Source organism: Mustela nigripes, chromosome 6 (genome assembly GCF_022355385.1).
Source record: "Mustela nigripes isolate SB6536 chromosome 6, MUSNIG.SB6536, whole genome shotgun sequence".
In the NCBI taxonomy this organism is placed as follows: domain Eukaryota; kingdom Metazoa; phylum Chordata; class Mammalia; order Carnivora; family Mustelidae; genus Mustela; species Mustela nigripes.
Genome location: NC_081562.1, coordinates 6488076 through 6513744, shown reverse-complemented (window position 1 = coordinate 6513744; position 25669 = coordinate 6488076). Strand labels below are relative to the sequence as shown.

The 25669-nt window shown below is 46.4% G+C and overlaps 1 protein-coding gene across 2 annotated transcripts in view; it reads right to left on the bottom strand.

The window, feature by feature from the left end:
- Nucleotides 1–25669, bottom strand: part of TCF20 (transcription factor 20) — a 56054-nt gene that overhangs the window by 14912 nt on the left and 15473 nt on the right. The gene's annotated exons all lie outside the window — the stretch shown is intronic.

Genomic DNA, 25669 nt, shown 5'->3' with positions numbered 1-25669 from the left:
CACACGTGCTTGCCCGTCCTTTCCTCATTCCTCCCGCTTCTTAAAATGCCAGATCTTGCCTATTTATTTCTGCTGTGGAAGTCTGGGGTGGGAGGAGAGGGTAAGATAGTAGAGTTATATATAAACCTTTTAGAATTAAAAGTGGAATTTGGTTTCTAGTTCTTGTATTTGTAAGATTTTATTTTTGTTCTACTTATCCCAAATGCCCAATACAAGTATATGTCTCTCTTCAGAAAAGATGGGCTCCTGTGTGCAAATGGTATTTTTACACACAAATCCTATTTTAAATGCACTAGGAAACCTGCCACAAATTTCTGGCTAAGTGAGACATTATTCCGTAATTGAGATGTTCCTCCTTATATGGGCAGGTTTTCTTAAAGTGGGGCACATCTCTATCATCCCTGTGATCGCTCAGTCCTGTCGGCATGCGAAATGTGACCTAGCAACAATAATCATTATTTGTAAAATTCAGCCAAATCGGCCCTACTGAGGGAGGCTGCAAATCCTTCTGGTGGCCGAGGCACACCCAGATGAAGCCACCTGAGTGATACAGATGCTTGCTCCTGATTCTAGGAAAAATAATACCAAAGTGCTCCCTCAGCCGATGTGCTTGTGGAGGAGGCCTCCCTGCCGGGGCCGGCACCCTCCAGGGGGCAGTAAGCCCAAAGGGTGCTCTTCTCCCCCTTTCTCATGTGAAGGCAGAGCCCAGCTGGGGGCCCAGAAGTCAGTGTGGCTCCAGTGGGAGTAAAGCTCACCTGGACCGAGTTTCCCTAACGCAGATCGCCGCTAAACCTACACCAGGGCCAGCCACAGCACCACCTCGGGGCCTTGCCATGCCACGGGTGTCGCCGTGTGCCAGAGCCATAAACCCAGTCATTCGGTCCTGGAAGCTTCCCCCTTCCACAGATGAGGTGCCCGAGGCACCCGGAGCGGAAGTTCTTGCTCCAGGTCAGAGCCCATCCAAAATGACCAGCCCCGGCATCCTCCAAAGACAAGGGGGCAGGAAGAGGGCCGTAAGCCATGTCCTCCGCGAGCTCTGCCTTTCTCTCAGAAGACCCACGTCCTGGAGGTCTTCTGAGAGAAGATCCTCCTGCTGAGGATCCGGAAACAAAAGATTACTCCGTGGCTGGAGTAAACCAAGGACCGCTGGCAGCATTCTGAACAGCCCCTGACTGTACCCGTGTCCGTGCCACAGAGGACGTTCAGAAGCGAGGTCTCCCTGCTAACTGGAGGGGACGACTGTGGCTCATCCGTCAGTCGCCCCCCCCCCCCCACCCCGCAGCAGTTTCCGCTGGAGGCCCTTCTGACTGAAGAAGCTGGATCAGCTCCCCACACTTCTGCTCCAGGCCCTCCCCGCCCTGAGGGACAGGAGGTAAACCCCAGTCAGTGGTGGCCATTTACGAATGGGTGTAGCAAGCGCTCCTGGTAGGGAAGCCGCAGGTTAAGGAACTTCCAGGAAAGTTTCACCTCTCTTTAACCGGGACAAGAGGCAGGAACAGGCTGCTCACTCTGCCGGTCAGTGGGATGAAGAGATCTGGTGAAATCCTGTTAGCACCAGGAAGGGACAGCTCTTAAGACAAAGCCCAAGCTGTTGAGGACAGCAGAGCGACAGGACAGAGGGAACCTGGACCGTCTGTGACACTGCTGACGACTCTATTAACCAGGTCCAGAACCATCCCATCTCCAGACTGCTAAAGGAGATGACACTTTAAAAAAAAAAAAAAAAAGGTCACTTTTAAATTTTCTAACATACAGTCATCACTGATACCGGAAGGGACTAATATCCGAAGCACGGCCACAGAAGGTCATGTGTGCAGGCTGTGGAACCTAAGCAACCCGCTAGCAAACGCTCCCACTGCCGCCTCTATGTGCTCCTGGCCAATTCCTAACCTCTGCTTCCTTAAACGGCAAACACGAACCTACCTAACAGTACTATCCACCCCACAGAGCTGGGAGGGTTAGCGTGTGAATCAAGGCTGAAGACAGCGTCTGGATCAAAAGCGTCGGTAGATGTGAGTGACACAGACCACCGGTGAGAAGCAACCTGCAGAGCTGGCCTTGTCATCACCTGAGCTCCCGGACAGGAAGGAGAAACAACCAAGCTCCGGGCTGAACAAGGTCCATCTCCCTCCTACCTCAGCTCAGCACAGGTCTCCGTCCCCTGCAGGGCCTCTCACTGCTCCCGGCCCTGAACTAGCCCATAGGCCACCGTGCCCATCTTCTGCAAAAAGAAAGCAAACTCACCCCTCACCAAGAAATTACATCAATAAAATGACGCTTGCTTCTTTCAGGTAAAAAGCACAATTAATTCACTACATTGCATCCAGAGGAGAAAAACCCTGTATGGTATACTCGGGCCTTGGAGAAAGGACATTAAAAGAATTCGGTTCAGTGGCTACGGTGTAATCCTTGGACCAGCAACATCAGCATCACCCTGGAACTTATTAGAAATGGAAATTTTGGGATTCTGGGAAGATGGGGGAGTAGGAAGCACCAGGAATCTCTCTCTCCCTCCTGGACAACAACTGCATTGGCTGAATCTGTCTGCTACAACTATTCTGGAACTCTGGAGTCTGTTGTAGGCGTACAGCTTCCGGGGGAAGACTTGGGTGGTAAACGGCAGCTAATTTTGGTCAATGTCAACTCCTAGGAGCACAGCGGCAGCTATCCAGCTCCGACGCCCGGCCAAGCGGCAGGCAGCTGTGCACACGATCTTGGAGCAGCTTGCACACAGCTTGTGGGAGCGAGAGGGGGAGGGCGGGCAGAGAGAACCCTGTCTTCCAGGTATCGGGAGGGATCCCTGCTCTGACTGCTGATGATCGCTTCGATCACGGAGGTGCAAACACAGGAGGGTAGCTACTGCTGCAAGCCCCTCCCCCTCAAGCTGAAATGACTTCCGGGGGATTGAAAAGACTGGCACCTTCTCCCCATCATTTTTTGCTTTTTTCCCTTTCGAGAGCTAGACATTAAAGAGTAGGATGTTAAAAAAAACAACAACTACATACATGGGTATGATTAGAAAGTGACCCATGTATTCCTGGGGAAAGGCTCAGAAAAGACCCGAGACTTTAAGTTGACACCTCAGGCTGATTCTAGGCACAGAGACAGCATAAATAGTAAAAAAGCCAAAAACAAATCCAAAAAACACACCACCACCAAACCCAAAACAATTAACAACCTCCCAAAAAGCAATGCTTGGGAAAGGGAGAGAATCTAATCTTCAGAGTTATCACATTATTTTATTTATTCATTCATGAGAGCAAGTGGACAGGAGCAGAGGGAGGGAGAGAATCTCAAATAGACTTCACACTGAGCCTGACATGGGACCTGATCTCAGGAACCTGAGATCATGACCTGAGCCAAAACCAAGAGTCAGACACTTAACTGACTGAGCCACCCAGGGGACCCCAGAGTTATCACATTATTATTATTAATTTTAAAGATTTTATTTATTCATTTGACAGAGATCACAAGTAGGCAGAGAGGCAGGCAGAGAGAGAGAGGGAAGCAGCCTCCCTGCTAAGCAGAGAGCCCCATGTAGGGGCTCCATCCCAGGACCCCGGGATCATGACCTGAGCTGAAGGCAGAGGCTTTATCCCACTGAGCCACCCAGGCGTCCCGAGTTATCACATTATTAAATTCAAATATCCAGTGTTTAAGAAAGACTCATAAGGCATATGCAGAGACAGGAAAGTATGGCCTATTCAAAGGAAATAAATAAATCGACAGAAACCTTCCCTGAAAAAGACGCAAGGGCAGGTACACTAGACAAATACTTGGAGAACTGTCTCAGAAATGCTCAAGGAATTAAAGAGAGATGGTGGGGCACCTGGGTGGCTCAGTGGGTTAAGCCTCTGCCTTTGGCTCAGGTCATGATCTCCGGGTCCTGGGATCGAGCCCTGAATCAGGCTCTCTGCTCAGCGGGGAGCCTGCTTTCTCCTCTCTCTCTGCCTGCTTTTCTGCCCACTTGTAATCTCTGTCAAATAAATAAAATTTAATAAAATAAATAAAATCTTAAAAAAAAAAGAATTAAAGAGAGAGGGAGATCGTCAAGAACACAATGTGTGAACAAATAAAAATACGAGAAAAGAAAACCTAAAAAGATACCAAAATAAATTCTTCTTAAAGTTGATAACTGTAATAACTGAAATTTAAAAATTCATTAAAGGGATTCAAAGGCAAACTGGATCAGGCTGGAAAAAGAATCAATGAACCTGAAAATAGGATAATGGAATTACTGAGTCTGAGGAACAGGGGGGAGGAAAAAAAAAGGGCCAAAGAAAAGTAAACAAAGCCCAAGTGAAACCATTGAGCAGACCGACAGAAGTACTAAGGGAGTCCCAGAAAGAGAAGACAGAGGAAGGGGCAGAGACAATTTTGGAATGACTGCAAACTTCCTAAATTTGGTGGAAGATATGAATATAAACATCCAAGAAGTTCAATAAACTCCAAGAAAGAGAGATTTGCAGTGAGACAAATTATACTCAAATTTTCAAAAGCCAAAGAGAGAACATTGGGAGAAGTGAATTGTTACAATCCTCTCTATAAAATTATTTGCAGGTTTCTTACCAGAAACTTTGAGGACAGCAGTGGGCTGATGTATTCAAAGGGCTTAAAAAACAAAACAAAACAAAAAAAAAACTATCAACCAAGAATCCTATACCTGACAAAGCTGTCTTTCAAGAATGAAGGAGAAATCGGGACATTGCCAAATAAACAAAAGCCGACAGTGTTCACAACTGCTAGCCTTCCTCTGTAAGATGTGCTCAAGGGGGTCTGCAGGTGAAGCTGTACAGAGAAATAAAAATCTTTTTTTTTTTTTTTAAAGATTTTATTTATTTATTTCACAAGAGAGAAATCACAAGTAGATGGAGAGGCAGGCAGAGAGAGAGAGAGAGAGGGAAGCAGCCTCCCTGCTGAGCAGAGAACCCAATGCGGGACTCGATCCCAGGACCCTGAGATCATGACCTGAGCCGAAGGCAGCGGCTTAACTCTCTGAGCCACCCAGGCGCCCCCAGAGAAATAAAAATCTTAATAAAGGTGAACACATGGGCAATTAGAAAAGCCAAGTGCTACTGCAGCAAAGGCTCATAAATACATTTTTTTCTACATGATTTAAGAGATTAAAACAGTTAAATTTAAAAAAATTATCAGTGTAAAAGCTACTATTATTGTAACTTTGGTTTGTGACTACAAAATCTTGTTTTCTACATAATTTAAGAGAACACTATATTTAAAACATTATTAGTTTATGTTTTGGGGTATACAACATATAAAGATGTAATTTTGTGACATCAACACCTGAAAAGATTAGAACTGCAAAGGAGCAGAGTTTTCGTGTGTCACTAAAATTAAGTTGGTATAAATTCAAATTAAAGTGTTAGTAATGTTAAGATGTTACATACAACCCCCATGGTGACCTTAAAGAAAATCAATATTAAATATATAGAAAAGGGGGCGCATGGGTGGCTCAGTGCGTTAAGCCTCTGCCTTTGGCTCAGTGAATCATGATCAGGGTCCTGGGACAGAGCCCCACATTGGGCTCTCTGCTCAGCAGGGGGCCTGCACCCCCCCCGCCCCCGCCAATGCCTCTCTATTTGTGATCTCTCTGTCAAATAAATGAGAAAGAAATTTAAACTTTTCACTATAAAAACTGAATACAGAAAAAGACAGTAATGCAGGAAATGAGGGACAGAAAACTACAAGACATCTAGAAACAAAATAGTGAAATGATAGAAGGTGCCTATTATCGTAATTATTTTAAATGTAAATGGATTAAACTCTACAATCAAAAAACAGAGACTGCCAGAATGGATACAAACTTATGATTCAGCTATATGTTATATATAAGAGAGTTCCATTAGATACAAACGGACAAAGTGAAAGGACAGAAAGAGATATTCTATGCAAACAGTAATCAGAAGGGAAGAGTGCCTATCTTAATATCAGACTAAATAGACTTTATGGATTAAAAAAACAGAAAGAAATAGGGTGCCTGGGAGGTTCAGTGGGTTAAGCCTCTGTCTTTGGCTCAGGTCATGATCTCAGGGTCCTGGGATCAAGCTCCACATCGGGCTCTCTGCTGAGCAGGGAGCCTGCTTCCCCCTTCTCTTTGCCTGCCTCTCTGCCTACTTGTGATCTCTGTCTGTCAAATAAATAAATAAAATCTTACAAAAAATACAGAAGGAAATAGAGCTTCACACTAATAAAGCAACTTGACTAACAGACATATACAGAACATACCACCCAGCAACAGAGTACACATTCTTTCAAGTGTACATGGAACATCTTCCAGGATACAGCACATATTAAGCTACAATTAAGTCCCAAATGATTTAAAAAGATATACTACAAAGTATCTTCTTTGACCACAATGAGATAAAGTTAGAAACGAGTAACCAAAGGAAAATGGAAAATTCACAAAATTTTGAAAATTAAACATCTTAAAAGAAAAAAAGATTCATTTATTTGAGAGAGTGTGTGCACAGGTGTGGGGGAGGGACAGAGGGAGAGAAAGAATCCCAAGGAGACTCTCCACCCAGCAAATGACTGAGTCACCCAGGTGCACCTAAACAACATACTTCTTTTTTAAAAAGATTTATTTATTCATTTTAGAGAGAAAGAGAGAGCATGCACACACACACACACACACACACACACACGCACGCAGCGGGAAAGATTCAAGCAGACTCTGTGCTGAGCATGGAGCTGGATACAGGGCTCAATCTCACAACCCTGAGATCATGACCTGAGCTGAAACCAAGAGTCAGACGCTTAACCAACAGCGCCATGCAGTGCCATGTCCCTAAACAACATACTGTGAAACATAAAATGGATCAAAGAAGAAATCACAAGGGAAATAAAAATATTCAGAGATGAATGGAAAGAATGGAAAGAAAACTGCAACCATCCAAAACCTTTGGGATTCAATAAAATTTGTGCTAAGAGGGAAATTAATAGCTATAAATGCTTATATTAGAAATATAAGCATTAGAAATAAGAAGGATCTCAAAGCAACAACCTGACTTAAAGACTTAGGGAACTACAGAAAGAAGAACAAACTAAACCCAAAGCTAGAGGAAAAAGGAATAAAAAGGATCTGAGTGGAGATAACTGAAACCGAGAATAGGCTCAGAGTAGAGAAAAATCAGTGAACCCAAAAGTTGCTTCTTTGCAAAGTTAACAAAATAGACAACACTTTAGCTGGATGAGAAAAAGAAAAAAAGAAAGAAAGAAGTCTCAAATTCCTAGAACAGAAATGAAAATGGGGCATTACTACTGATTCTACAGAATAAAAAAGACTGGGACTCTTGGGTGGCTCAGTTGGTTAAATGTCTGCCTCTGGCTCAGGTCATGATCTTAGGGTCCTGGGATTGAGCCCTGCCTTGGGGTCCCTGCACATGGTGGGGTTTGTTTTTCTGTCTTCCTCTGCCCTTCCCCCTGTTCATGCACTCACACTCTTTCTCCCTCTCTCTCAAAAAAGATTTTTTTAAAAAAGATTTTATTTATTTACTTGAGAGAACTAGAGAGAGAGAGAGAGAGAAAGAGAGAGAGAGCGGGCAAGTGGGGGAGGAACAGAGGTACCTCTCAAATAAATAAGATATTTTTTAAAACAAGAAAAACAAAAGGGATTAAAAGAGTACTATGAGAAACTGTACACCAACAAATTGAATGATCTAGAGGACATGGACCAATCTGCAGAAACACAAAAACCTACCAAGATTAAATCATGAAGAAACAGAATACCTGAATACACCTATAATTACTAAGGAATTTCAATCAGTAATAAAAAAATCTGCCCCCAGGGTGCCTGGGTGGCTCAGTGGGTTAAAGCCTCTGCCTTCGGCTCAGGTTATGATCCCAGGGTCCTGGGATCGAGTCCCGCGTCGGGCTCTCTGCTCCACAGGGAGCCTGCTTCCTCCTCTCTCTCTACCTGCCTCTCTGCCTACTTGCGATCTCTGTCAAATAAATAAATGAAATCTTAAAAAAAAAAAATCTGCCCCCAAAAGAAAAGCACTGAACCCAATGGCTTCATTGGTGAATTCTACCAAACATCTGAACTATCTGAACACTGACTGAACTATTTGAACTAATACCAATTCTTGTGACCCTTCCCCCCTAAATTAGAGGAATATTTTCAATATTATTCTGAGGCCAGCATTACTTGAAACCAAAGTCAGACAAATACACTATAAGAATAAACAAACTACAAATACTCCTTATGAATAATTACATAAGACTCCTCAACATAAATACTAGCCAACAGAATTCTGCAGCACATTAAAAGGATTACACGCAAGGGCCAAGTGGGATTTACTCTTGGAATGCAAGGACGGGTCAACACAAGAAAAATGCTCAGTGTGATACATGAACATTATGAAGGAAATAACCGATTGCCGTCTCAACTGGGGCAGAAAAAGGTTCCAACAAAATTCAACACTCCTTTTATGATAAAAACATTCAACAAACTAGGAATGGAAGGGAACTACCTCAACATAACAAGAAACATAGGAAAAACCCACAGGGATTATCATACCTAATGGTGAAAGATGAAAGCCGTTCCTCTAAGATGAGGAACAAGGTAAGGATGCTGGCTTTCACCAGACTTAACCATTTTCACCATTACTTAACATAATACAGAAAGTTCTAACCAGAACAATTAGGAAAGAAAAAAGAAACAAGAGGTGTCCAAACCAGACAGGAAGAAGTAAAATTCTCTGTAGATGATACGATCTTATATATAGAAAACTCTCAAGCACACCAAAAACCTGTTAGAACTAATAAGTGAATTTGGCAAAGTAGCAAGATAATAAGATCAGTACACAAAACATCAATTGCACTTCTACATACAAACAATGAACAATCTGAAAAGGAAATTAGACAAATGCTTTTGATTTTCAATAGCATCAAAAATAAAAGTAGGGGCGCCTGGGTGGCTCAGTGGGTTAAAGCCTCTGCCTTTAGTTCAGTTCATGATCCCAGGGTCCTGGGATCGAGCCCCACATTGGGCTCTCTGCTCAGCAGGGAGCCTGGCTTCCCCCTCTCTCTCTCTGCCTGCCTCTCTGCCCACTTGTGATCACTATCAAATAAATAAAATAAAAATCTTAAAAAAATATATAAATATTTAGGAATTAACTAAGGAAGTGAAAGACTTGTACAATGAAAACTACAAAACACTGCTGAAAGAAATTAAAGAAGATATGAATAAATAGAAACCCATCCAATTCTCATGGATTAGAAGACAGTATTACTCAAGTACGAATACTATGCAAAGTGATCTACATATTTAATGCAATCACTATCAAAATCCCAATAACTTTTTTTTTAAAGATTTTATTTATTTGACAGAGAGAGATTACAAGTAGGCAGAGAGAGAGGGGAGGAAGCAGGCTCCCTGCTGAGCAGAGAGAGCCCGATGTGGGACTCGATCCCAGGACCCTGAGATCATGACCCGAGCCGAAGGCAGCGGCCCAACCCACTGAGCCACCCAGGCGCCCCTAATAACTTTTTTCACTCATAGAAATAGAAACACCTATCCTGACCCATTTGGGTGAATGAATGGACCACGAAGAGCCAAAATAATCTTGGAAAAGAAGAAAAACTGGAAGACTCCTACTACCTGATTTCAAAACTTACTACAAAAGCTACAGTAATCAACAGTGTAGTCCTGGCATAAAAAAAGATATAGACCGAGAGAACAGAATAGAGTGTCCAGAAGTAAACTCTTGCATATAGAGTCAAATGATTTTTTTATAAAGATTTTATTTATTTAAGGGCGCTGGGTGGCTCAGTGGGTTAAAGCCTCTGCCTTCGGCTCGGGTCATGATCTCAGGGTCCTGGGATCGAGCCCCACATAGGACTCTCTGCTCAGCAGGGAGCCTGCTTTCTCCTCTCTCTCTCAGCCTGCCTCTCTGCCTACTTGTGATCTCTGTCAAATAAATACATTTTAAAAATCTTAAAAAAAAAAGATTTTATTTATTTATTTGACAGATATCACAAGTAGACAGAGAGGCAGAGAGAGAGAGAGAGAGAGAGAGGAGGAAGCAGGCTCCCCACTGAGCAGAGAGCCCGATGCAGGGCTTGATCCCAGGACCCTGAGATCATGACCCGAGCAGAAGGCAGAGGCTTTAACCCACTGAGCCACCCAGGTGCCCCTGGTCAAATGATTTTTGACAAGGGGGCCAAGACCATTCTTCAATGGAGAAAAGGACAGTCTCTTCAACAAATGCTGCCAGGAAAACTCGATATCCACACGCAAAAGAATGAAGCTGAATCCTTCCTAACACCGTATACAAAAATTAACTTAAAATGGATTGAGAACCTAAACCTAAGACCAAAACAACAGAACTCTTAGAAGAGAACATGGGCTTCACAACAGTGGGTATGGCAGCAATTTTTGGGTTATGACACCCAAGGCCCACATAACAAAAGAAAAAAGAAACAGGACTTCATGAAAATTAAAATATATACATCCGAAGATACCATCCATCGACAGAGTAGAAGGGTGATTTACGGAATGGGAGAAGATATTTGCAAATCTTACACAGAATAAGTAAATAAATAAAGCTCCACAACAACAAAACAGCAAAACAAGCCCTGAATAGTATTTCTCACAACATACAAACGGCCAACGAGCGCGTGAAGCAGGAAGCTCAGCGTTGGTCATGATCAGGGAAATGCAAATCAAGACGACGAGATACCACCTCATACCCAAAAGAACACCTACTACAAAAAAACAAACAAAAACAAAACAAAACAAAACCCACCCAAAACAACAAGTGTGGTAAGGATGTGGATAAACTGGAATCCTTGGCACTGCCAGAGTGAATGAAAAATGCAAAGCCACCGCGGGTAACAGGATGGCGGCTCCTCAGAACGTCACAGATGCCCAGAAGTGAAAGCAGGTCTCGCCTGCACACCTGTGTTCACGGCAGCATTAGTCACAAAAGCTAAAATGTGGGAGCAACTCAGGTGTCCGCGGACGGATGAAGAGAAACAAAACGCGGTACATATGGACAACGGACTATCATTCGACCTTTAAAAGAAGGAAACTCCGCCAGCTGCTACGAGCGGGGAACCTTTTGCCGAGGCCATCGTGCTACTGAATGAAGCCAGTACGAAAAAGACACATACTGGATGAGCCACTTACATGAGCTCCTTCCAACAGTTAAAACAGAGAAAGCGTAAGGGTGGCTGCCCTGGGGCGGGGTGCAGGAAATGGGATGCGTCTCACGGGCACAGTCTCAGTTCTGCTAGATGGAAGAGTTCTGGAGAAGGACGGTGGCCGATGGCTGAAATGCAAGTCCTCAAGGCCCATCTCAGTCCGTGCTGGGGCAGTGTCCAGGCAATTCTGACACAGGACACAATTTGAGAAGCCACGGGTTCAATGTCAAGTCCCCAGCTTTTTCGGTGAGGAAAACAAAGACCCAGAGAGACGGGACAACCCGATGAATAAGGATTTCAGGTGTCCTGGGGTAGATTTACCGCTGGCTTCCCCATACTTCTGCCCCTACTGACTGATGCAGACCATGGGGCACGATAGGCAGAGCGGCCCCATGACATGTCCAAGATGTCCAAGCTCATCCCCAGGACAGGCCACCGTACATGGTAAAGGGAGTCTGCAGACACGACTAAGTCGAGAACCCTGGGAGGGAGAGTACGCCAGGTTAGCCAGGGGGCTCCCGTCCAGTCACACGGGCCCATGCAGGCAAAGAAGCCCCCCTGGAGGCAGTGAGCGTTGAGGGCTTTAGGGTGATGGGGTGATGGGAGCAGGGTCAGAGATGCTGCTGGTTCTGAGGACGGAAGAAGGGGCCACGAGCCAAGAATGGGGATGGCCTTTAAAAGCTGGAGACAAGAAAACGAATTTCTTCCTTGGAGCCTCCAGAAAGGAACTCAGTCCCGCTGACACCTCAGCCTGAGCCTAGGGGGACCTGTGCCAGACCCGAGACCGACCAAACTGGAAGGCTGAATTTGTAGTCGTGCGTTACAGCAGCAAAGGAGACTAGTCGGGGGGGGGGGGGGACTTCCTGTGAAAATCTCACACTTTCCTTTTACATTCTTCAATGTAACACATTTCTCCCTCACGGAAATTTCACTCCCATTTTATTGAGCAAGTCCTGGCACCATCAGTGACACCGGAACTAGAAGGGACACTGGTTCTATCATTAGTGCCCTTGTTTCTCCTTCAAGAAACAGCTAGAAGCAACGTGGCCTGCTGGAGATCAGGTGACTAGAAGGACCCACAGCTTCGACACACCCCAAGCTTGACCTTCTCCGTACCGTACCGCGCGGCCTGCTGGGCCCCTCATTCACACAAGTATCCAACAGTCGGAAAGTACTTTCTACATGCCAGGTGCCAAAGACAGAATAGAAAAACTTATCTCTATAGTGTCCTCTGTTTCTTTCATTTTTTTTTTTTAAAGATTTTATTTATTTATTTTTGACAGACAGAGATCACAAGTAGGCAGAGTGGCAGGCAGAGAGAGAGAAAGGAGGAAGCAGGCTCCCTGCTAAGCAGAGAGCCCAATGTGGGGCTCGATCCCAGGACCCTGGGAACATGACCTGAGCTGAAGGCAGAGGCTTTAACCCACTGAGCCACCCAGGCGCCCCTGTCCTCTGTTTCTATTCTCCCCTTCCAAGGAGAGAATAGTACCCAGGCTAATACCATTTCTAATTGTTCTAATAGTACCCAGGCTAATACCATTTCTAATTGTTTTTTGTTTTGTTTTACCTTTTACCTGAAGAAACTACACTACCATTCTCTTATAATGCAAATGATAGAATAAAGTCACTGCACAGCTTAATGTCCTTTGCTTTTTTTTTTTTTTTTAAAGATTTTCTTTATTTATTTGACAGAGATCACAAGTAGGCAAAGAGGCAGGCAGAGACAGAGAGAAGGAAGCAGGCTCCCTACTGAGCAGGGACCCCGATGCGGGGCTCGATCCCAGGACCCTGAGATCATGACCTGAGCCAAAGGCAGAGGCTTTAACCCACTGAGCCACCCAGGCGCCCCATGTCCTTTGTTTTTGACTGCGCTGCCACATAATACTGCTCCCCCCACACATGAGACACAGTGGGGCTTCAATCACGGTTTCTAAATCAAAGTATGTTCTTCAAACAAGCAACAGCCCAGTCTTCCAAATAGCCAAATTTTCATGTATTACTGAAAGAAATATAGTTATTTTTTAGAAATCTGACATTTGGGACACTGAGTGGCTCAGTCATTAAGCATCTGTCTTTGGCTCGGGTCATGATCCCAGGGTCCTGGGATCGAGTCCCACATCGGGCTCCTTACTCAGCGGGGAGCCTGCTTCTCCCTCTGCCTGCTGCTCCTCCTGCTTGTGCTCTGACAATTAAATAAAACCTTTGACAAAATAAGTAAGAAATCTTGACATTTCTGACACTGTCATCTTGGGAAATCGGCTATAAAATGTATTCTTAGTTTTGGGACACGTTTGAACAACAGAGAGTGGCCAAACAGCCACCCTGATCCCTTCAGCAGCCCTTGTCACTGTCGCAGGAGGTGGCCAGATGCTAAATCACCTAAGAGCAGTTTAATCCGCATCTGACAGGAGCTCTGAGGGAGAATTTTGCTTGCCTCTTCATTCACAGAAAGGCTCCTTCCTAGGAGATGTAACAGCGACCTGAATCATCACTGTGTTTAATGAGCATCTCGAAGCAGCCTCAGAGCGCCGAAGCATCTGGGTCAGAGTGTCGTTAGGGCTGGCGATTGGTTCTGTTTGAGGCTTGACGATCCCGCGCCTTGCCCCTGCCGGGCCCAAGGTGGCTTTCACAGAGCACCACACACACTTCTGCTCATGCTCACGTTATTTATTCATGTTTGTCCACCTCCCCTGAACCAGGAGACTCACTCTTGTATCCCCAGGGCCCAGCACCGCGTAGAGACCGTAAACGTGGCCCGATGGAGTGAACACAATGTCTAACCAATCTGAGCGCCCAAGAAGACGAACGAGGCCACTCTTCAACAGGGAGTACACAGCCGGCGCTGGCAGAGCCTGGAGAATGTGGAACAAGGTATGGGCTCATTTTTGGCCAGAGCTCCCCGCCCCTCTTTTAATTACATTTCCTGTATCTAGGACAGAAGCCTCTGCCACCAGAGCAACCTACCCCAGCTACGTGGCAGTGACAAGGTTCCCATACAAGGAGCTACCCTCTAAGGTCCTCCAGGCATCTTTCTTTGATGCAACTCTGCATCCTACCAATTTTCTTTCAAGAGCACTTCGAGGTGTCGGCCAAAGCAATCCATATAAAACCCTATATGTTTTGGGTCCTTGCTTCCTCAGAGCTAGATAATCTCCTTATGTTCCCTCGAGAAAGCCCAAGAGACCAGCCAGAGCATTCTGCTGCTGCCTGCCGTGCTCAGACTCCAGAGCCGGGCTTGGCAACAGACTCTGGAACCCACACCACAGCCCAGAGCACCAAGGTTTCACAGCCAACGCTGAAGGGCCAGAAAGTTCTCTGGCACTATGGGGAGGTGTAGTGAATGGGTCTGAAAGGTGCATTTGTGTCCCGTAGCTTTTCTAGGAAACTCCTCGATTTCAGAAACTGAACCCATTAAATGCACCTCTTAATAAATTACGACACCAGGGCAAATGCCCGTCTGTCAGTGTTAAAAGGATGTACGTACAAGAAAACAAAGTTTCAGGTTGGACGTGGCTTTTTGGAAGAAATGTGGATGGCCTCATCTCAGTACTGTCCAGGTCTGGAGCAGTGCCAGGGCCGGTGGAAGAGAACCTGAGGGTGCCAGCTCTTGTATGAAGGCCAAGAAAGTCAGCACATCAATTTTACCATCTGTAAAATGGGGACAACAATATTTGCTTTGCCTTCCTCATGAGGTTGTTGTGTGAAGTAACTGCAATGTCTTACAGAGTTATGTAATTAATAGGACTTATAAAAACATATAAAACATCTCTCCATCTATAATACGTCCTATTTTTGGCAGTTACTGATGTCAAAATTAGACCGAACAGAAACCAAGTAGAGTCTATTAAATTAGGATGAACTGGGTTAAACAATGATTTTTTGAAACTTTCCCCCTTAGAATCCTGCCTGAAACAAGCAGCCCCCAGGGGGGCCTGAACATCTGTCACACGGTCCCACTACAACTTCCGAGGGTGTGTGTGCTCAGCTTTTGGCTATAAATAACAGCAATTATTCTTAGGGTTTGGGGAAGCACTTTTGCACTGGAAGGTACTAAATAAACAAGGAGAAATTAAACTATGCACCATCAAGTCCTAATTAAACACTTGCAGGAGGTCAGAAGCATTGAAAACTATCCCAAAAGCAGCGCACTGAGCACAACCGGGATGAGGCCAAGTGCCCGGCAGGCTGGTCGGCTGCGTCAGCAGCTCCTTCCCTCTTTGGCCTGTTCCGTGGACGGCGGGCTCTGGCTGCCTGCATCAATGTCACCTGCCCCGTGCTCCTGGGTTCTCCCAGCCTATCCCCACCCTTGTGTTATGCAACCCCACTCACCCACATTAGAATGATCTAGAATGATTTCTCCCACTGCTTCTGGATCTCCTGCTGCCACAAAGGGCTGAGGCCTAGGAGGTGGTACTGCCCCTCCCCACACTTCTAGAGCCTAACAGTTCACCTCTGTCCCATGGGATGGTCATCTACTTTCCACCAAAACCAGAAGAAAAAACACACACATCCAATCTTCCCTAATCTGACCATTATCTTTCAGATACATAAAGAATCAGAAGTATCCTTTGAGAACCCCCCACTTCCATCCCATCAAAAAGTCCCCGATCAAAAAGTGGTTCTGCTGCCGACCCTGAAATTATTAGTTTCTTTGGGAAAGCTTTTCAAACCACACTAAAAACCTACACTAAGTGTCTCTGTGGCTGAGTCAGGGTTGAGGGGGGGCTGGCCCTGGAGGTGGAACAAAATGCAGGACAGCAGCACCAAGGTCAAAGTCAACGTGCAGCTGTTCTCTGGCAGTCTCCTAGTTCTATCCCTGATCCACGAGGAGAGTCTGTTCCCTGAATACCCTTCCTACTGCCTTTGTACCCGCAGATGGATTTACAGTAAAGTTATGATGCTTTGAATTAGGCCAGAGGGCTCGCGATTAAAGGACTCTTTTCTCTTCATTAACAATGTCCTTCCCTGTCTTTCTGCACTTCATCTGCCAAACAGAGGAGGCCAGGATTTAGCTATAACCTTGAGCACACGGAAAACACACTTAGCGTACACATGCCTCTATACAATGGATTTGTTCATTCTATCATACAGCAAATGAATAATGTAAAATTAGGTCTCATATGCAACTGGGCAAGAGTGTCTTTCCTCTGGAAGACTCTATCACATAGACCTTTTTTGTGGATGCTCTTTGGTAAATCCAGATTCCCACAGGTCCGTGTGCTGGAAACAAGGTCCATCTGTTTCTCTCCATCAGCTGGCATGGTAACTAGGGGCGAGCAGGTGAGTCAGGCTGGCGCTTCTTTACAGAATCACAAGATGCGAGTTATTCTACTGAATATGAAGAAAGGATCTGATTTCCTGACAAGCTGTTCTTGGGACTTTAATTTGCCTCATTAGCATGTTGACTCTGAGTCTGTGGCACAAAACTGCCAAGTCCTGAAACTGGAAACAAGGGCTGGAGGAAAATGAGGAACCACCAGATCAGCCTGGTCTCCACGCGCGGTTTTCTCTGCTCCCTACCCTCCCCTGATCATAACCATACTCGTGTCTCTAAAGGCTGAAAGAGACCCTGTGATCCAGGGGCCTCTGATTCTCAGTGGACTTTGCTTGGTATCTCGGTTTTCTTAAATGGTATTGCCTTCAGAAATGTAAAGATCGTTCCTTTTCATTTCTCACTCAACACACTTTTATAGCACACCTATGGGCAAGGCAAAGGGGCCCCAAACTGAGGACCCAAAGTCCAAGTAGTGTCTGTACTCAGGGAACTTCCAAAACAGTCTGTGATGGGCTATATATGACGTCAGCAGGATCCTAGAGGTTAATGGTAGCATGTCAGCCTCTTTACGGTCAGGAAAGCATTTTTTTTTTTTTTTTAAAGATTTTATTTATTTATTTATTTGACAGACAGAGATCACAAGTAGGTGGAGAGGCAGGCAGAGAGAAAGCTGAGGAAGCAGGCTCCTTGCTGAGCAGAGAGCCAAATGAGGGGCTCAATCCCAGGACCCTGGGACCATGATCTGAGCCAAAGGCAGAGGCTTTAACTCACTGAGCCATCCAGGCGCCCCTAGGAAAGTATGCTTGAGGGACTATTGTTGAGCAGTTGTGAAGGAGTAGGAACCACTTGGGCAAGGGGTCAGGGGAGTCCTCCAGAGCAGAGAGAACAAACCGCCTTGTAGGAACGAAGGCGCATGCGGGGGAGCTTGAGTCTGAAGGGAGGGGCAGGGCACAGCAGAGCAGGAAGGTGGGGCCGACAACGTCACTGCCAGCTTAGGGATGTCATGGAAGTGTGTGTAGGAGGATGTGGAAAGGCATACGAGAGGATGCACTTAGAGACACTTTAGAAAGAAAATAGGTAGGGTGTGGTGATGAGGGGGTCTGTGAGGCGTGTCTTGGTGGGTGGTGGTGGGCACCTCACTGGTGGGCTCGGCGGAAGGGAGGGCCCTTCGGGCATCAGTGCGCAGAAAGATTCTGAGGAACAGAGAACACACATGGCCCCAGGTCTAAAACCTATTTACTCTTTAAAATGCTCCATTTACAGAATAGAATGTTTTGGACCTAGAGCAAAATCTCACCTAGAATGATCAGGAATGGGTTTAATTTCAAAAGACATTTTCTGGAACCCATCAGTCTACATGTTCTGAATTAAACTGATTATTCTCTATTGCCACAGAGTGATGATTCCATGATTAGGAATATTCTTGGAAGACACTAAGTAAAGACTAGGCTTTATCAAAGTGACCCCAAGACAGAACTTAAAACCTGCTTTTAAAAATAAGTATCTTGGGGGCGCCTGGGTGGCTCAGTGGGTTAAGCCTCTGCCTTTGCCTCAGGTCATGATCTTAGGGTCCTAAGATTGAGCCCCACATTGGGCTCTCTGCTTAGCAGGGAGCCTGCTTCCTCCTCTCTCTCTCTCTCTGCCTGCCTCTCCGCCTAATTATGATCTCTGTCAAATAAATAATGAAAAAAAATTAAAATAAATAAATATCCGCGGGATCCTGGGTGGCTCAGTCAGTAAAGGGTCTGCCTTCAGCTCAGGTCATGATCCCAGGGTTCTGCCTCTCCTTCTGCCTGCCACTCTCCCTGCTTGTGCTCACGCTACCAAATAAATTAAATCTTTACAAAATAGTAAAAAAATAAAAATAAAAATAAATCTCTGCTAGCAAGCTTTTCTCCTCATCATTTTCTTGTTTATTTGAAAGTGGAGGCGAGAACAAAAACAATGCAGCTGAAGGCCTGCTTGGGCTGTTAGCGCACATCTCCTCAGTCTGCCCTCCCTGTACTCAGAGGGGAATCGCGGTTCCTGCCTCAAATACAGGCAAGTCTAAAAAGAAATGAAGACGGGACATGAGAAAAATGGAGAGAAAGCTGGGCTGGAGAAAAGGCCCTCGGAGTTCTTCACCACAGTGGGGGCTGCACGGGACGGGAGACCAACCCCTGGCCTGGACTCTCACCGGCCAAATGAGCTTGGCCTAGATCATTCATTTAAGCTTCAATTTTCACAACAGCAAATGGAGGATAAACCACCCCCCCCCCCCGTGGGAAAAGCGGAAGGGGATGAAGAATCTTTTAAGAAAACTGATTGGGGGGGGGGTGTCCCTAAACCAAACAAAACCCTGAATGTGTTTGGCAATGAAGGAAGGAGTATTTTTGAAATGACATGTAGGGTACTCCTGAGACACCCTGTAGAAAAACAGAAGGAAAAAAGTCCCAGCAGAGATCCCACACGGAGTGGCTGGCCCCCTGAGCAACCAGAGTCTCCGGGGCTCCTGTACGTGGGAAGCTGGAGGTGGGCAGCAGCACAGACATCCAGGAAGGGCCGGCTCCTAAGACGATGGACGCCACTAGCCGTTACACTTCAACGCAGCTAAGTTGCTACTCATGTGCACTTGCTCTGAACATTCATCTTTTTATTGGAACATTTTTAACAGGTAAGTCACAGTATTTACCCCCTCTTTAATTCCCACCTTCAACTATACGTCTTAATAGAAACACTCTATTGATGATACTGTTCTATAAACACGGACTGACACCGCTCATGATTACTTTTACCAGAAGCGCACAAAGCTGAGACTATTTATAATGACCACACATGGAGCTACGGAACTTCACCTGTGGATGTGGCAGGCGCGGACATGGGCCACCTGCGTGGGTTTTACATGTTCTATGGTTCCCTAATTCTCCTGAGTCTACAGTCTTCAGCTCCAGTAATAATATACAGGCAAAACAAAGCAATTTCCCTAGTAAAATGCATCCATTTGCCACCATTTAAGTTAAAACCAATCTTCATCCCCTCCCCTTTCTAGAATACCAAAGTGTTATGGAAGAAGATTTTGTTTTTCTCTTACACAAAATGTGTATTAATATATATCCTTCATAATGCCACTTAACAAAAAGTCTGCACAGGTTGTGCTGAGGATGTTTCTTTGGGCTAACTAGACCTTGATTTCCCCCACTTTGCAGTCTTATCCTACACACAGTCTGCATTTTATTTTACCTGCAAGTACATTAAAATAATTCTAATCAGAGGGTTTCCTTTATAGCCAGAGAAGAAAGCTGTGACCTTGATAAAACATTACATATTTTGTTGAGGGGAATTTTCAGACAAATCTTTCAAAAAGACAAGAGATCTGTGCCCTTTAAGAAATCAGAAAGGAGGGGCTTAGGGTGGGGGAGGTTTTTAAAGCAGTAATTAGCAGGCTGGCTCGGAACAGCAGCTGAGAACCTGAAAAAAGGCTGCACCCAGCAGGAGCGAGAAGAAAGAGAAGAGCCTTTTCTCGAAGTACAGAGATGAACGCTTATGGACAGAGTTGGAAACACTGAAATTAAAGTTGCACAAGACTACGTACTAGCTTAATTTTATTTTCCCCTTTGCTCAAACACTGGATTGGATTAGAAGGAGAAATGATTATCTTTTGTGGGTAGAAAAGCATCTTTTTAAAGAAACTGCCAGGCAGGAAAGCAAGTCTCCATATAATCCTCCTTCCCTCCATACTCATCCTAGGAGTTGGGTCTACGCTTCCAGAAAGCCAGTTACAGGGAGCTGCTCATTCACAAGATGCTCACATTTAACTGTTGGAGATTTCAGTGGCAGAGATGACAAATGTACTGTCACAACAGGCCCCCCTTAACAGGATCTCAAATCCGCAGGGCCCACGCGGGATCTTCCATCTCAGCAGAAGTTCCGAACTCCTGGCCCTGGAGGTCGTCTTCCTGTTCTTACTGCCTCTTGGTTTGTCTTCCCTCTTGGTTTGTCTTCCCTCTTGGTTTGTCTTCTCCTTTCCTGCCCAGATCTACCTCCACCTCACCAGTCCTCAGCCGTGTCTTCGCAACTGAACAACTAAACAGAAGTCACGGTCCTTTCCGCAAAGCCACCCTACTCTCGACACGGCAAGTTCTTCAAAGGCAGGGACAGGGAAGGGACTTTTACACAGGATCAGAGATCCAGTAAAAAGGAACCTGAAAAAAACAGGATGTCACGGCATATTTAAACTCCCTCCAGTGCAACTCTCCACAGGGCTGCCGGGCCCCACACCCTAACGCCAGCCGCCAGATCCCGACAACCGTCTCTGGGGCCTTTATGGGGCCGGTTCAGGAGGTGATCTTCCCTTCAGGTTTCAACTCTCATGACTTTCTTCCCAGAAACCTTACGCGGGAAGGAAAAAGTTGGTCCAAACCTAGTGTGGAAACTGCTACCAGAATTAACTGACTAGCTCTCGACCTAGCTCTAGCGGACCAGCTAAAAACTTAAGAGTTCCCAGAGTCGCTTTTAGTCGCACCCGAAGCTCGTGCTAACAACGCAGACCACAGCCATGACCCGGAAAGACTGAATGTGCAGCATCCCAGGTGTTTCGTATCCCCGGGAAAGTTTAAGTACTACTGACTAAACCAGCTTCATGGACACGGACATTTTCTTCTTTATTTTCTAGTTCAGAAGCTTCATCCCAGAGTTTAAAATATTTGGCAAAAGGCTAATCTTAACTTCAACAGAGGAAGACAATGGAAACTTGTAACGGACATGACCAAGATCAGAGATTTTGACTAAATTCAACAAATACCTCCTCACCTCCAATCTTTAAAAATATTTTATTAATTTATTTGACTGAGAGAGAGAGATCACAAGTAGGCAGAGAGAGGGGGGAAGCAGGCTCCCTGCTGAGCAGGGAGGGCTCAGGACCCTGAGATCTCGACCTGAGCCGAAGGCAGAGGCTTCACTCACTGAGCCACCCAGGTGCCCCTCCACCTCCAATTTTTAAATGACAACTGACTGTGAAGACCGATCTCATTTTATCCCTTAAGACAACCTGAAAGAGTAGTCTAGTTATTATCTCCATTTTAAGGGTTAAAAAATTGGGCCACGAGAGGCTCAATGACTTGTCTACCATTACAATTTTCCAAGTAGCCAATCTTTATGAATAATTCAAGGATAAAATGAAACCTGCAAGAGCTGGTAATCATGACCCCTTTCAGAGACCTCCTCCGGGGTAAACGCAAGAATCCCGCTTGCTCACCCTGCGGTCCCTCTGCTGTGGGCAGCCCGGTCAGTGCGCGGTGGTTATGCAATCAAAGGGAGCTCCAGCACATGGGTTCTCCTCCTTCATGACTGACTAAGATTACAAAGGCAACACACACAGGATGGCGTTGGCAAAATTATTTAAACTGTCTGAAAATCTATCAATGACCATGGCATTTCAGAATTCCCAAGTCAAATTAAAGAGCTAAAGGCAACAATTGGTGTTTGCTAGTGGTCTCAGAGCCTTTGAGGGCCCAGGTGTGTGTGTGCGTGTGTGTGTGTGTGTGTGTGTGTGTGTGTGTGAGATTTCCTGGCATTCCCTAGAGTTAATCTGGAAATTAATTCTGAATGTAGAGTCTCCAAAAAGTCACCCACAAATTCGTATTGGCACAGTCACTATAAATGGAGCTCTTGTTTCCAAAGGAGGGTGTAGGGTGCATTGGGTCCAGGAAAATGGAATTCCCTTGCTGGAGAGAGAAGACCCCTGGAAGCTAGTCGCTCTCATGAAGAAAGGGGCCTATAGCACTGTAAAGCCTCGCCCAGGAGGCGAAGTGGAAGCAACAGCTGCCCCACACCCACATGGCTGCCTTGCACAGTGCTCCTCCACCACTACTGTGCATGCTTGCCACGCAACCTGGCCTGGCCTGTCCCCACAGAGAAGAAAGTCTGCTCTTGGACAGTGCCTGGCCCTCAGCGAGGGCACTAAATCTTAATGACTGCTTGCGGCCATCTGAGAGGGCTGAGGGGCAGGAGCACGGGGAGAGCCAGAGGTGCTCAGAGCAGAGAGAGAATGAAGTGTGCACTCCTGGTGGACCTCGGGTTTCCGAGGGCACGAGCGAAGGTCCTGGGAAAGGAGGAAGGCGTGGATCTTGCCGTGTGCCTGTTTCTCTCCCACTCACTCTTCAAACTCCCCAAGTCATCTGACCTCTCGGCAGGTCTGAGCGCACCCTGAGCCTTCCTGCCCCAAGTCAGGTGCGGCTTCCTGGTGCCTGCATGGGCGCCGCACCCACAGCCTCAAGCACGTGACACAAGTGCTGACCTAAGCAAAGCTCGGGCCGCCCTTAGCTGCAAGAAGCCGTCCTCCGACCTCCTTAATTCTGAAATGGTCCTACTTCACCAGGATGTCTAAGAGGCATCTCAGACTCGATGGGAACATAACACACCGGATTTCCCCCACCAAACCTGCTCTTCCTCCAGGCTTCCCACTTTCAAGCAAGGGCACCCCAATCGTCCCGTTGCTCTGCTGCCGCCCCTACTCACACAGGCCAGAGGAATTCGCTCCTGCTGACCTCTCCAACCTCATTACCCTCTCTCTGCAGCCGGTACTGCCTCCCCACACTGCTTTTTCTGTTCCTCACATCCACCAAGCTCAGCTCCCCCGCTACAGCCCCTGGATGCTCTAAAATGCCCTCTGATCTCAAAGGCTGGCTGGACAGGCTACTCCCACCTCAACCCCTCAGGGCAATTTCCCTGGACCCCCAATCCAATGCAGCTCCCCAGGGGGCTGGGTCTTAGTGTGTGAAGCGTCCAACTCCTGATTTCGGCTCAGGTCATGATCTCAGGGTCGTGAGATTGAGTCCCCTTGTGGGGCTCCAGGCTGGGTGTGGAAACTACTTAAGATTCTTTCTCTCCCCCTCCCTCTGCCCCTCCCCCTCCACGTACTCTTTCTCTCTCTAAAATAGCAATAATAATAATAATAATAATAATAACAACAACAATAACAATAATGACAAAGCAGCTACCCGTCACTGTCTCTCATACTGTCTTATTTTAACTATGTGCGTGGATTTGTTCCCGGCACATAACAGATGCCAACGCGCACTGGCTGAACGGACAAGGGCAGGGTGTTAGCAAACTAGGGCTGTAAGCTGGTGCTGGCACGGCCCCACCTGGGTTTTAGAACTAGCATTTCAGAGCACAGGACAGACTAAAGGGGCTCAAAGTAAAGGGTTGCAGGACCAATCATGATGCTACTGTGATGAGAAAAGATAATGGTCTGGACTTGGGGGAGGGAGGTGGTGACAAGGAAGAGAGGAGAGATTTGAATTATTTGGCTAATGAACACAACAGGGTAGAGTGAGTGCCTGGACAGGAGTAACAGGAGAGGGGAGTCTAGGATGGCTCCAAGGTTTTTGTTTGGGGCAGAGGGTGGCACAGAACCACAGGGGGGACACTGGTGTCTGCGTGTTCTGGTTTAGCATGAGGACTCTGGCAGGTGCCTAGACAGCTCTCAAACCTGAGTTCTAAGTGCCGTTAGGTGACGTTCGCATTCAGAAACTGTGCTCCTGTCTGAGTCAAAGGGGAGGCTGCCCTTTAGATGGTCGGGCTGGGTAATCAACACCAGTGGTAGGACTGCTCTCTGCATGTCTGTGTTTGTCTCAAGAGGCGCACACTGAGACACAGGCACAACAGAACCTGGCACAGATGCCCTTAATGGGGGGCAGAGCCCGTGGCAACGGTTCCCAGCACGCTGCACCCCACAAAGAACTACTGGGGTAAAGCAATTCAGACTGGTCATCCATCTCTTGCCCATTAATGTTTTCCCGGAAATGAAGAAGTGGCAGATGGAAAAAAGCTGTCACTCCGTCTCATTACCAAAACAGCCTTTCACTCCTCTCTTCAATTCTCTCATGCAAAGATTAAAATCCTAACCAGTATTTTCCTGATTTTCAAGTATATGTTTTAAAACAAGTACTTTAAGTGGCTTCCGAAGGCCCACCTCCTACCACGAAGCGTCTGTTGCTCGTTAATGTGGCTTAAGTGAGCCTGCTGGCCCCAGGCTCACCACACACGGTACTCAGCAGCCATGCAGCAGGCACTATGGTGGGCTCGGCGGGCAAAACTGTCACAATACATGGTGCTCAGTGGCACAGCAGGTGTAGCGGGAGTGCTGGGCACTTGCTGTCTGGGGAACCGGGTCGCAGGTGAGCTGGTTTTTTCAAATGTGCTTTTCACGAACAGCAGTGTTTAAAATGCCCAGGCCTGCTGGGAGGTGCAGAGCCGTGTTTTGGCAAACAAATACATTGTTTTCGAAGGGGCTGCCTTTTCAAAACATTAATATCTTTTGATTTCTTCCAGAGGGAACTCTACTTAGGAAACAAGCAAGCAGAACCAACTGGCAACGCTCCTGTTGCTTCTGTCAACGAGCTATTATCCCACCAACTCAGCTTTAAGTAGCTTTTGGACAACAACGAAAGCAACTTGCAAGAGAAGCGAAGCCCTATGCCTGACCTCCGTCTCCACCAAGATCTGAACTTCACAGGCACAGGCTTCCAAGTCTAGAACCAGCTGGCGACGCCACAGAGCGAGTCACAAGGAGTATGCCTGTGAGTTAAATGAACATAGACATTTTACTAGAAACTCTTCCACCGGCCGCTTAGTGAAAACATGTAAGAAATGAAACGCCTCCAAAGCTGATGTCACCACAGCTGGGTCCCACTCCCATCCCGAAGTTTGTTCTTTCAGACGGAAACGTGTCACTGTGTTGACCTTGGTCCCCTGCATCTGCTTATGTGGCAGCTCGTGGGTTCTATTCTCACAAGGCACATTCCTTGACAGCAGTGTGCTGCCAGCATACTCAGATAAAGTGTCAGCCCCGAAGCGCACACAGCCCAAATCAGTCCCTAGTACCTAGCTGACTGGGACAGGGTCACGCCGGGCCGAGTTCTTTCTCCTCAACTTAATTTCCACCCAGTAAGCTTAATGACAGGGATGTGTCTCCACTAAAACCACACATAAGGACACCTTCCAGAACTGACCCCAGCTCACAGCACATACTTCCTTTAAAACCACCTCAGCTCAAAGCCTCTAGGAATCGTTTGGTGCCCAAGGAAGCTACCTGATCTCCGGCAAAGTCAATTTTGCCCCCCAACAGTCCTCTGTCACCGTCCTATTTATAGATGAGAAAACTTTGTCTTAGAGCTCTCCAAACGCCTCATTTCGTGGCACTCCTGAAGAAAGGGCTCCTGTCCAGTTGCCAGATAAGGGAGCTACTCA